At 46.1% G+C, this 9,333-nt stretch overlaps 1 long non-coding RNA gene across 3 annotated transcripts in view; it reads left to right on the top strand.

Moving 5' to 3' along the window:
- Nucleotides 1–901: 901 nt before the first annotated feature.
- Nucleotides 902–9,333, top strand: part of LOC309374226 — a 31,780-nt gene continuing 23,348 nt past the window's right edge. For all 3 annotated transcript variants that reach the window (XR_014170420.1, XR_014170421.1, XR_014170422.1), the window contains exon 1: nucleotides 902–1,116. This is a non-coding gene — a long non-coding RNA (uncharacterized lncRNA). The remainder of the gene's footprint in view (nucleotides 1,117–9,333) is intronic.

The raw sequence follows: 9,333 nt of genomic DNA, 5'->3' as shown, positions 1-9,333 counted from the left end.
CCTGTGAATACTTTCTTTATCCTGAGCAAACCGTTTTGTATGACTGGCTTTTTGGACTGATGAAGCATGTAGCGAAACCTGTAATATATCCAGAGAACAGGTCTCCCTTTGCCCACTTGTGTTATTTTCACCAGGGTGGTGGCTTTGATTTGCCTTCCCATGATTGATCCATGCATACGGCTTTGTGTTTCCAACTCAAGACCCATTGAAGAACATCTCATCCAGTTCAATCTTTGAAAAACTTTTTCATATTCTCCAGTGTGCTACCCTTGCCGTTGTGGGAGCACGGGGTTGCCTTTCTGCGACTGGACTTACGCTACTTGTTGAACGGTTCATTTATCCAGTCTGTATAACGTTTACTGCATGTAACATGTAACTTGTTAAGATACAGTTGTACATTTATCCACTCCATGTTTACAGTATCTCCTGGCTTTGTCTTGCACATGGCACCTTAGAATGTTTGTTGTTTGAATGGTTATGAGTCTAGCTATTATTCTAGCTATTATTCTAGTAAATTTGGTTTTATACTTATAAGCCAGTTTATGGTGTTGTTGTTTTGCTGTATTATTATTACTGTCACCACATTTGATACTTTGTGTATATACTATACAGTACTCACAGGATGACAGAGGATGATGAGGGGACAGGGGACAGATCACAGGAAGCCTAGCAGTGGGACCCCCTCGCCAGAGAGACCCCCATCCCCACAAACACGGCAGGTCCTGAGACATAGGGAACAGCAGGCAGGGCACTCCAGGAATCAGAGGCAGGCCAGAGCCTGCAGCCTAGTTCACTAGCTGCCCAGGTGGGGAAGGAGGCATGTGATTCCTCAGGTGGGGCAAACTGAGAGCAGGTGAGGCTCACATGCCACATCAAGCCCAGATGCTGCAATCAGCAGGTACTGTGTCTGCTCAACTGGCCATGTTGGGGAAGCTCATCTGGTATTCTCCTTGGACCTTCACGGGTTTCTGCTTCGGGATTGACTCCAGACTGTGTCCTGGCTGATGAACTTCTACCTTGGCTTATTTAGACTGTGTTTCCTGATCTTTGGACTTCGCTTGTGAGGATTGGCCTCTGGACTTGGAATTTCGTCTGGACACACCATCCGTCTGCCAGGTAGGCCAGGGGGTCCGGACAGCCATGGAGAGGAGGGGGCTAAGACAGCTGTGAGGAGGTGGGGACTTTCAGTCTCGGCAACTGATTTTCCTGGAGTAAGACCGCCAGGAACGAGCTGCTCTGCTCATTAGGCCTGGCAACCGACCAAATCTGTGGAGATCATGTTTTTGCTATGAAGAACTAACTCCAGCTTTGAACTGTGTGATTGCAGACCATCACGCTCCTGTGGCAATAATAACAGTGGCAAACATTTGTATTCAAAAGCAGTATCCAGCTAAATAAATCTCATAGCGCTAGGATTTCCGCTTGTGCAGTAGGACTTCTCTCTCCTTTCCCCACACAGCCCCTGAGCTTTCCACAAATCTGCTCCAGAAGGTTGAGAGAACCCTCAGAACAGATTTAGGAGCGTGCAGGATGCATGGGGAGGAGAGAAGGAGGGGAAGTTCATTTGCACAGCCAACAACCCATGTGATTATCTATATAACTGCCTTAAGTTTTCTGCTTGTACAACAGAGTATCTTCTCCCTCTGCACACCTTCTGCATACCCTCAAATCTACTCAGGAGCTTTCTCCCAACCCTCTGGAGAAAATCTATGGGTGCTACAGGGTTGTCCAGGAGAGAAGTGGGAGGGGAGTTTTTCTTGCGTGAACAGAAGTCATTCCACTCACCCGATGACTTAGGCTGAATCTACACACATGAAAAAAAAAACACTGTGAAAATACTTTAAGACAAAAACGTTTTAAAATATATATTGAATTTACTATTGGCTCACCATCGCCATCTAGTGTCACATAATGCACTTAAAACATTATATTTGCAGCTGTATGGCTGAGTCCTTAGCCGAATCCAACTAATTAATGGTAGTTATGAATCATAGACTCATGGAATTGGAAGGGAACCACAAGAGTCATCTTGTCCAACCCCCTGCGATAGAGGAATCCAACATGGGGCTCAAAATCATGACCTTTGAGATTAAGAGTCTTGTGCTCTACCAACTGAGCTGGCTGGCTCTTCACCCCACCCCCTCAAGACCAGGAAGCCCAGAGCCTAAAACAATGTGACTGTACCACTGTATCACGTGAGTCGTGGGCAAGCCCAAACAGGCCCAGCTAACTGCCCCACATAAATTGAAATGTTCCTCTCTGACTAGCTGGAGAACATACCCCAGAATCCTTCACAGTATTTCACAGGATCACAGCCTAGAAGGGAGAGCTGTTCAGGTTTCAGAAATGAGTTCCTGTGTTGTGTGTCTGTGTGAGGGGTATGGATTTATTTCAAGATTCTGTTTTTTGCTGCTGCTTTTTTAAAAAAAACAAAACACACCAACAACTCGTGTTGTATTATCTTAATTACTTGCATAAAAATAAACACAACAGCTGCTAATTAATGAATTACGGAAGTGTGGGAAAGAGCTGAAATGAAGACAGATACAATACAGAGCATGACATAACAATTATAAATGGGGGGGGGGGCAGAGTTAAGATGCTGAATGAGCAAAGCTGTACTGTGAGACTGCTTCAAAATCCACATTCCTCATCCCTGGGATAGCTCGGTCAATAGAGCATGAGACTCTTAATCTCGGGGCTGAGGGTTTGAGCCCCACATAAGGTGAAAGATTCCTGTACTGCAGGGGGGTTGGACTAGAAGGGACCTAGTGGTCTCTTCAAACTTTACAATTCTATGATTCCATGAAAACACATAAAATGGCTGAGCTGTCCATGAAAGGCAAGAAGCTGGTTCTCCTCCTCATCCATAGAACACATAAAAAATTATTATATTGAGTCAGGCTGGCCATTGGTCTTCCTGGAATTATATTTTCACCTTCTGGAGTTGTATGTTGAAATTAGGTTTTGTTTTATTTATTATTTATTATTTATTTTATTTATTGCATTCCTATCCTGCCTTTTTCTCCTCCCAAGAAGCTCAAGAGGGCCTACATGGTTTCTCCCACCTCTTTGTTTAATCTACACAACAACCCTGTGAGGTAGGTTAGGCTCACAGGCAGTGACTGGGCCAACAGAAGTGCACTCACAACGAGATCAATCCTAGGGCTTGAGCAAAATGGCAGATCTGTTGCTACTTTCAAAGCCTGGGCAACTTGGCTCGGCCAGGATGGGAGGGGCATGTGTGGTCAGATACATTTTTTGGGGTTTGTGTCATATGGATACTGTTTTAGTCTCACTCCCCTGCTCCCTAATGGTTCAAAGAGGGTGAAATTTAATCTCCAATGAACATAGGAGCCATAGGGACAGAGCCTTATACCAGTTTGGACCACTGGTCTTCCGCCTCAGTATTATCAACACAAACAGGGACTTTTCCAGGGTTTCTTGCAGGTTTTTTTTCCCTAGCCCTGTTGTAGAGATGTCAGGAATTCATCCTGGAGGTGCTCTGCCACTGAGTTATGGCAGGATCTAGCTCTGCCCTTCCCTAGGTAAAGGTAATGGGACCCCTGACCATTAGGTCCAGTCGCGGCCGACTCTGGGGTTGCGGCGCTCATCTCGCTTTATTGGCCGAGGGAGCTGGTGTACAGTTTCCGGGTCATGTGGCCAGCATGACTAAGCCGCTTCTGGCGAACCAGAGCAGTGCACGGAAACGCCGTTTACCTTCCCGCCGAAGCGGTACCTATTTATCTACTTGCACTTGGACGTGTTTTCGAACTGCTAGGTTGGCAGGAGCAGGGACTGAACAACGGGAGCTCACCCCGTCGCGGGGATTCGAACCGCCGACCTTCTGATCGGCAAGTCCTAGGCTCTGTGGTTTAACCCACAGCGCCAACTGCATCCCCTGCCCTTCCCTAGGAAGGTCTAATTTCAGAGTGCATCACTGGCTTCAAGCAATAGCTCTATGCCTTGGAGGGATTCAGGGGCACCACAGAGGGTTTCTTTGCCCTGGTTCACTCCCTGGCATTGCCAAGTAGGCATGGGAAATACTCTAGTCTGAAACCCTCCAAAGTTCTTGCCAGACAGTTTAGACAACACTGGGTTAAAGAGACAAATAATCTGACTTGTTATGAAGCAAGCTTCCTGTGTTCCTAACCTGAATCTTTTATTTAGGGGGAAATTGTTTCGCCCTGTATCCTACTTTTGTGTTATTTGAAATTAAAAAGGGAAAGAGCAATTACGAGAAGTTAATAATAACCACAGTTTGACAGAATGATGCATTATTCCAAGGTTGTTTGGGTGTTGCTTTTAAAAATGGCTCTTAAAGGGCTTTGCATGATTCCTTTAACAAGCAATATTCTTGTATGTGTGAGTGAAGGAAATGTATAAAACGGTGGGGTGGAGGAAACTTATGGTCCTCAGTTTTGTGGGACTCCGTATCCCATCAGCCACAGCCAGCAGGGGCTAAGGGTCAAAGATAATGGGAGATGTAGTCAACCATCACTTGGGGCCAAGGCATCTAAAGGCCCACTTTGTCATGTATAAAATCAGCTCAGCCCCTCTGCCTGTTCGTTGAGAGCTTTTGTCAAGGTCTTTCACCACCATCCAGGTGTCTCCATCTTGAAAAGTTAGGTGGGTGGGATCTGGGTTCTTAACCTGAAACTGTTCTTAACCTGAGGTACCACTTTAGCTAATGGGGTTTCCCGCTGCCGCCTCACGATTTCTGTTCTCATCCTGAAGCAAAGTTCTTAACCTGAGGTACTATTTCTGGGTTAGCGGAGTCTGTAACCTGAAGCGTGTCTAAACCGAGGTACCACTGTATTGTTGGTAATACAGATGGTGGTTTTAACATTGTTTTGGGAGGTCAGCTTGAGTAACTAAAAAGATATATGTAGGTTTTGTTGCAATAAATCCCCAGAAAGCCCTTTCTGCCTATTTCTTAATAAAAGTGGTAGAGGATTTGGTGTCAGTTTGAAAGCTGGTTATCCTAGCCTCACACTTTCATGATAAAAGCACCCCAGAGTGGTCTATGAGTTAAAAAACATGTACTGTTAAGAGCGGGGAGAATTATTTCATGATCTTCATGGTAGATAGCTACCTTCCCAGCAGCTTTGTATTAGACACATCAAGATAAAATCTTTACAAAAAGTTAAATATTAACTTTTAGGGTGGGGGACGTTATGATAATATTAAAACTGGAATGAGAAATGGACACGCTATCAGGAGATTGCCAAATGCTTACAAGGCAAGCCAGTAACTCCCTGATCTTGGACACTTGCCATTCGTTTTCTGCCTATTCCCCGGCGAACAGCCCTCCTTCAGAAATGAACTGCATTCAAACTGAATCCATGCAAGGAGTATTTAGAAATGAGTTCAACGACAAAAAATGCATCGACCTTCCCCAACTTGTAACTCCTTCATTTCACTTCATGGAAATAGATTCATGCTTGGTATTTCATTCAAGGCTGGCCCTTAGATGTAAGGTTAAGGTAAAGGATCCCTTGACGGTTAAGTCCAGTCAAATTGACAATGGGGTTGCGGCGCTCATCTTTCAGGCCGAGGGAGTCGGTGTTTGTCCACAGACAGCTTTCTGGGTCATGTGACTGGCATGACTAAACCACTTCTGGCGCAATGGAACACCGTGACGGAAGCCAGAATGCATGGAAACACAGTTTACCTCCCCGCTGCAGTGGTACCTATTTATCTACTTGCACTGGCGTGCTTTCGAACTGCTTGGTGGGCAGGTGCTGGGCCAGAGTAACAGGAGCTCACCCTGTTGTGCGGATTCGAACTGCCAACCTTCTGATCAGCAAGCCTAAGAGGCTCAGTGGTTTAGACCACAGTGCCACCAGCATCCCCTTTTAGATGTAGGATGGCCCAAAAGGAAGAAATGCATCACGAAAAGAGGGTGGAAGAGATGGTTCATTTGCATAAAATTTGCATTTGCTAGTTCATATTCCTAGATGCAAATATAGAAATGGTTATGATAAATAGAAAGTACAATACATCTGACCATACTGGGAAAAACGAATGAGCTGGTCTCTGCCCATTCAATCTAGCTTAACTCCTGATAGTCACCTTAAGACCCCAGTTTCTCATCCTTACCTTTCATCCAGCCTTGGACAGAGAGTTCTTCAAAGGAAGGACACCTTCAAATACAGGCTCCCAAGAGCCTTTCAAGCAGAGGACTTAGATGTGCGGAAATGATCTACACATAAAATATAACACAGTGGGCAAACAAACTCTAAGCTAACTGGACTCGGAGGCAATTATTTTGGAATATGATGTCTTCGGTTTGAGTAGTGGCACTTCAAACTTTGAGGTGGAAGTCAAGGGGTTTTATTGCTTTCCTTTACAAGTCCTATTACAGGCAACTCCCCATTGACATGCGTTCAAGGCACACGCGACTGCACACATGCACATTACTGCGAACCCAGAAGTGGCATGAAAAGGGGCAGAAACAGCCCTAATTCCCCACCCCATGTATTTAGTCGTCGGGAACCTCATGAGTTGGAAAGCCATTCTGTTGGCAAAAATTGCCGCACACAATTAAAAAAGGAGAACTACTTTTCTTTGAAACCGAACATGCACAAAGCTACACAAAAGGGTTTCTTTGTGCGCAGCCCAAGTTGAACAGCTCTGCAAAGCACACAAGAGCGAGGGATGTGTTGAATGGAGGGCAGCTTGGTCTCTAAGCTCCGTGCTAGAGCTCTCCATACAATCCGGATCCGCCCTGCCACATAAACCAACCAGATCGCCAACGTGCCCCACGGCTGCAAGCGTCTTTCCCTCTAATGGGGACACTGCCGGCTGGAGGCCTTTAGAATGGGGATATTTGCTTGGGAGCAAATTCCTGAATCTGGGGCAGCCTTTTCCAAGGTTGTCTGCGAGATGCATACTTGCCGAGGCAGTCAGATGTGTCTTGGAAACGTGCTACAAAGGAGAAAGGCCCTGTACCATCCTGAGATCATCCTGGAGTTAAGCTGTTTATTGTCCTTTATTTAATTAGCTATCTGTAAACAGAAAGAATGGTGAAGGGTATTCACATGTAGGAAGCCAAATTCATTATTTTAGCTATTCACTGTAGGGGGCAAGGACTATGCCAAGGCACCTATCGGAGATAAACAGCTCCCATAATTTGACGAGCTCTCGCATATTTTGCATCTCTGCTAAGATCTCTTAGGGCACAGTGAAGTGTTACAGTTCAAGTATTCTGTGGCCTGATGCTAAACACCTTTCTTTACTTGCAGAGAAGCCAAATCATTTTCAGTGGAGCTTACTTCCAGGTAAACTTCGGCAGAACAGTGCCCTAAGAAAGTCTACTCAGAAGCAAATCCTGCTGCGTTTAATGGGGTTTAAATCTTTAGAGAGAATGTGCAGGCGGTTGCTTTGCGAGTTGGAATGTTAGCAACAGTGTTGACAAACATGTTGAAATCAAGAGAAATAGAGACAGATATTGCGAAGAAAAACGGGACATTTTTTTAAAAAAACTTTTTTTTAAAAAACTAGCCCCAACGTAGGAAATAAGCCCAGGAAAACAGACGGTTAGATGACAACGGCGTGAAAGGAGCAGAGGATAGGGAGATTGCAAAGAAAACTGAAATAATTATTTGAGGAAGAGGTTGGAGTTACCTTATTCAGACATAATTACCAACTATATTTATTGGCTTGTGTACTCTCTGCCCCCAGGGTTGCCCCCAGGAGACTGAAAGCGTACCCCCCCCATTAACCAGTTAAGCACTATGTCCAAACCCTAAACTGTGAGTAGCTTAAATATCCATTTTGTTTTTCATATTCACAGCCTTTTTTTTGCCCCAGAATATACCTTTACTCTTTGTCCACCTCATTTATCAGACCATCTAGCTCAGTACTGTCCCCTGTATCCTGACTGGCAGTGGCCAGCAAGGATTTAAGATAGAGGGCATGCCTAGCCCTAGCCCTGGAGATGTTGGGGGTTGAACCTGCGATGTTCTGCATGCAAAGCAGATGCTATAATAATAATATAATTTATTATTTGTATCCTGCCCATCTGGCTAAGTTTCCCCAGCCACTCTGGGTGGCTTCCAACAAAAGACCAAAAATACACTAAGATGTCACACATTAAAAACTTCCCTGAACAGGACTGCCTTCAGATGTCGTCTAAAAGTCTGGTAGTTGTTGTTCTCTTTGACATCTGGTGGGAGGGCGTTCCACAGGGCAGGCGCCACTACCGATAAGGCCCTCTGCCTGGTTCTTTATAGCATTGCTTCTCACAATGAGGCAACCACCAGAAGGCCCTCAGAGCTGGACCTCAGTGTCTGGGCAGAACGATGGGGGTGGAGATGATCCTTCAGGTATACTGGGCCGAGGCTGTTTAGGGCTTTAAAGGTAAACACCAACACTTTGAATTGTGCTCGGAAACGTACTGGGAGCCAATGTAGGTCTTTCAAGACCAGTGTTATGTGGTCTTGGCAGCTACTCCCAGTCACCAGTCTAGCACCACTCTGGCGAGACAGTCTGCAGGCAGGTAGGGTCTCAGCCTGCGTACCAGGTGGAGCTGGTAGACAGCTGCCCTGGATGCAGAATTGACCTGCACCTCCATGGACAGCTGAGAGTCTCCAAAATGACTCCCAGGCTGCGCACCTGGTCCTTCAGGGGCACAGTTACCCCATTCAGGATCAGGGAGTCCTCCACACCAGCCCGCCCCCTGTCCCCCAAGAACAGTACTTCTGTCTTGTCAGGATTCAACCTCAATCCATTAGCCGCCATCCATCCTCCAACCGCCTCCAGGCACTCACCCAGGACCTTCACTACCTTCACTGGTTCTGATTTGAAAGAGAGGTAGAGCTGGGTATCATCTGCATATTGATGGACACCCAGTCCAAACCCCCTGATGATCTCTCCCAGCGGCTTCATGTAGATGTTAAAAAGCATGGGGGAGAGGACAGAACCCTGAGGCACCCCACAAGTGAGGGCCCAGGGATCTGAACACTCATCCTCCATCACTTTCTGAACATAGCCCAGGAGGAAGGAGCGGAACCACTGTATAACAGTGCCCCCAGCTCCCAGCCCCTCTAGACAGTCCAGAATTGTATCAAAGGCCGCTGAGAGATCCAGCAGAACTAGGAAACGGCCCTCACCTAGCCCGCCACAGATCATCAACCAATGCAGTTTCAGTCCCATGATTAGGCCTGAATCCTGATTGGAAGGGATCCAAATGGTCCGCATCCTCCAGGCGTGCCTGGAGTTGTTCAGCAACCAGCCACCCAATCACCTTGCCCAAGAATGGAAGATTTGAGACTGGGTGATAGTTGGCCATACTGGCCGGGTCTAAAGATGGTTTTTTAAGAATGTTTT

This window comes from Podarcis melisellensis, assembly GCF_964234715.1.
Source record: "Podarcis melisellensis genome assembly, chromosome: 7".
Taxonomy (NCBI): domain Eukaryota; kingdom Metazoa; phylum Chordata; class Lepidosauria; order Squamata; family Lacertidae; genus Podarcis; species Podarcis melisellensis.
Note: the sequence above shows the minus strand (reverse complement) of the source record. Positions and strands in the feature narration are given on the sequence as shown.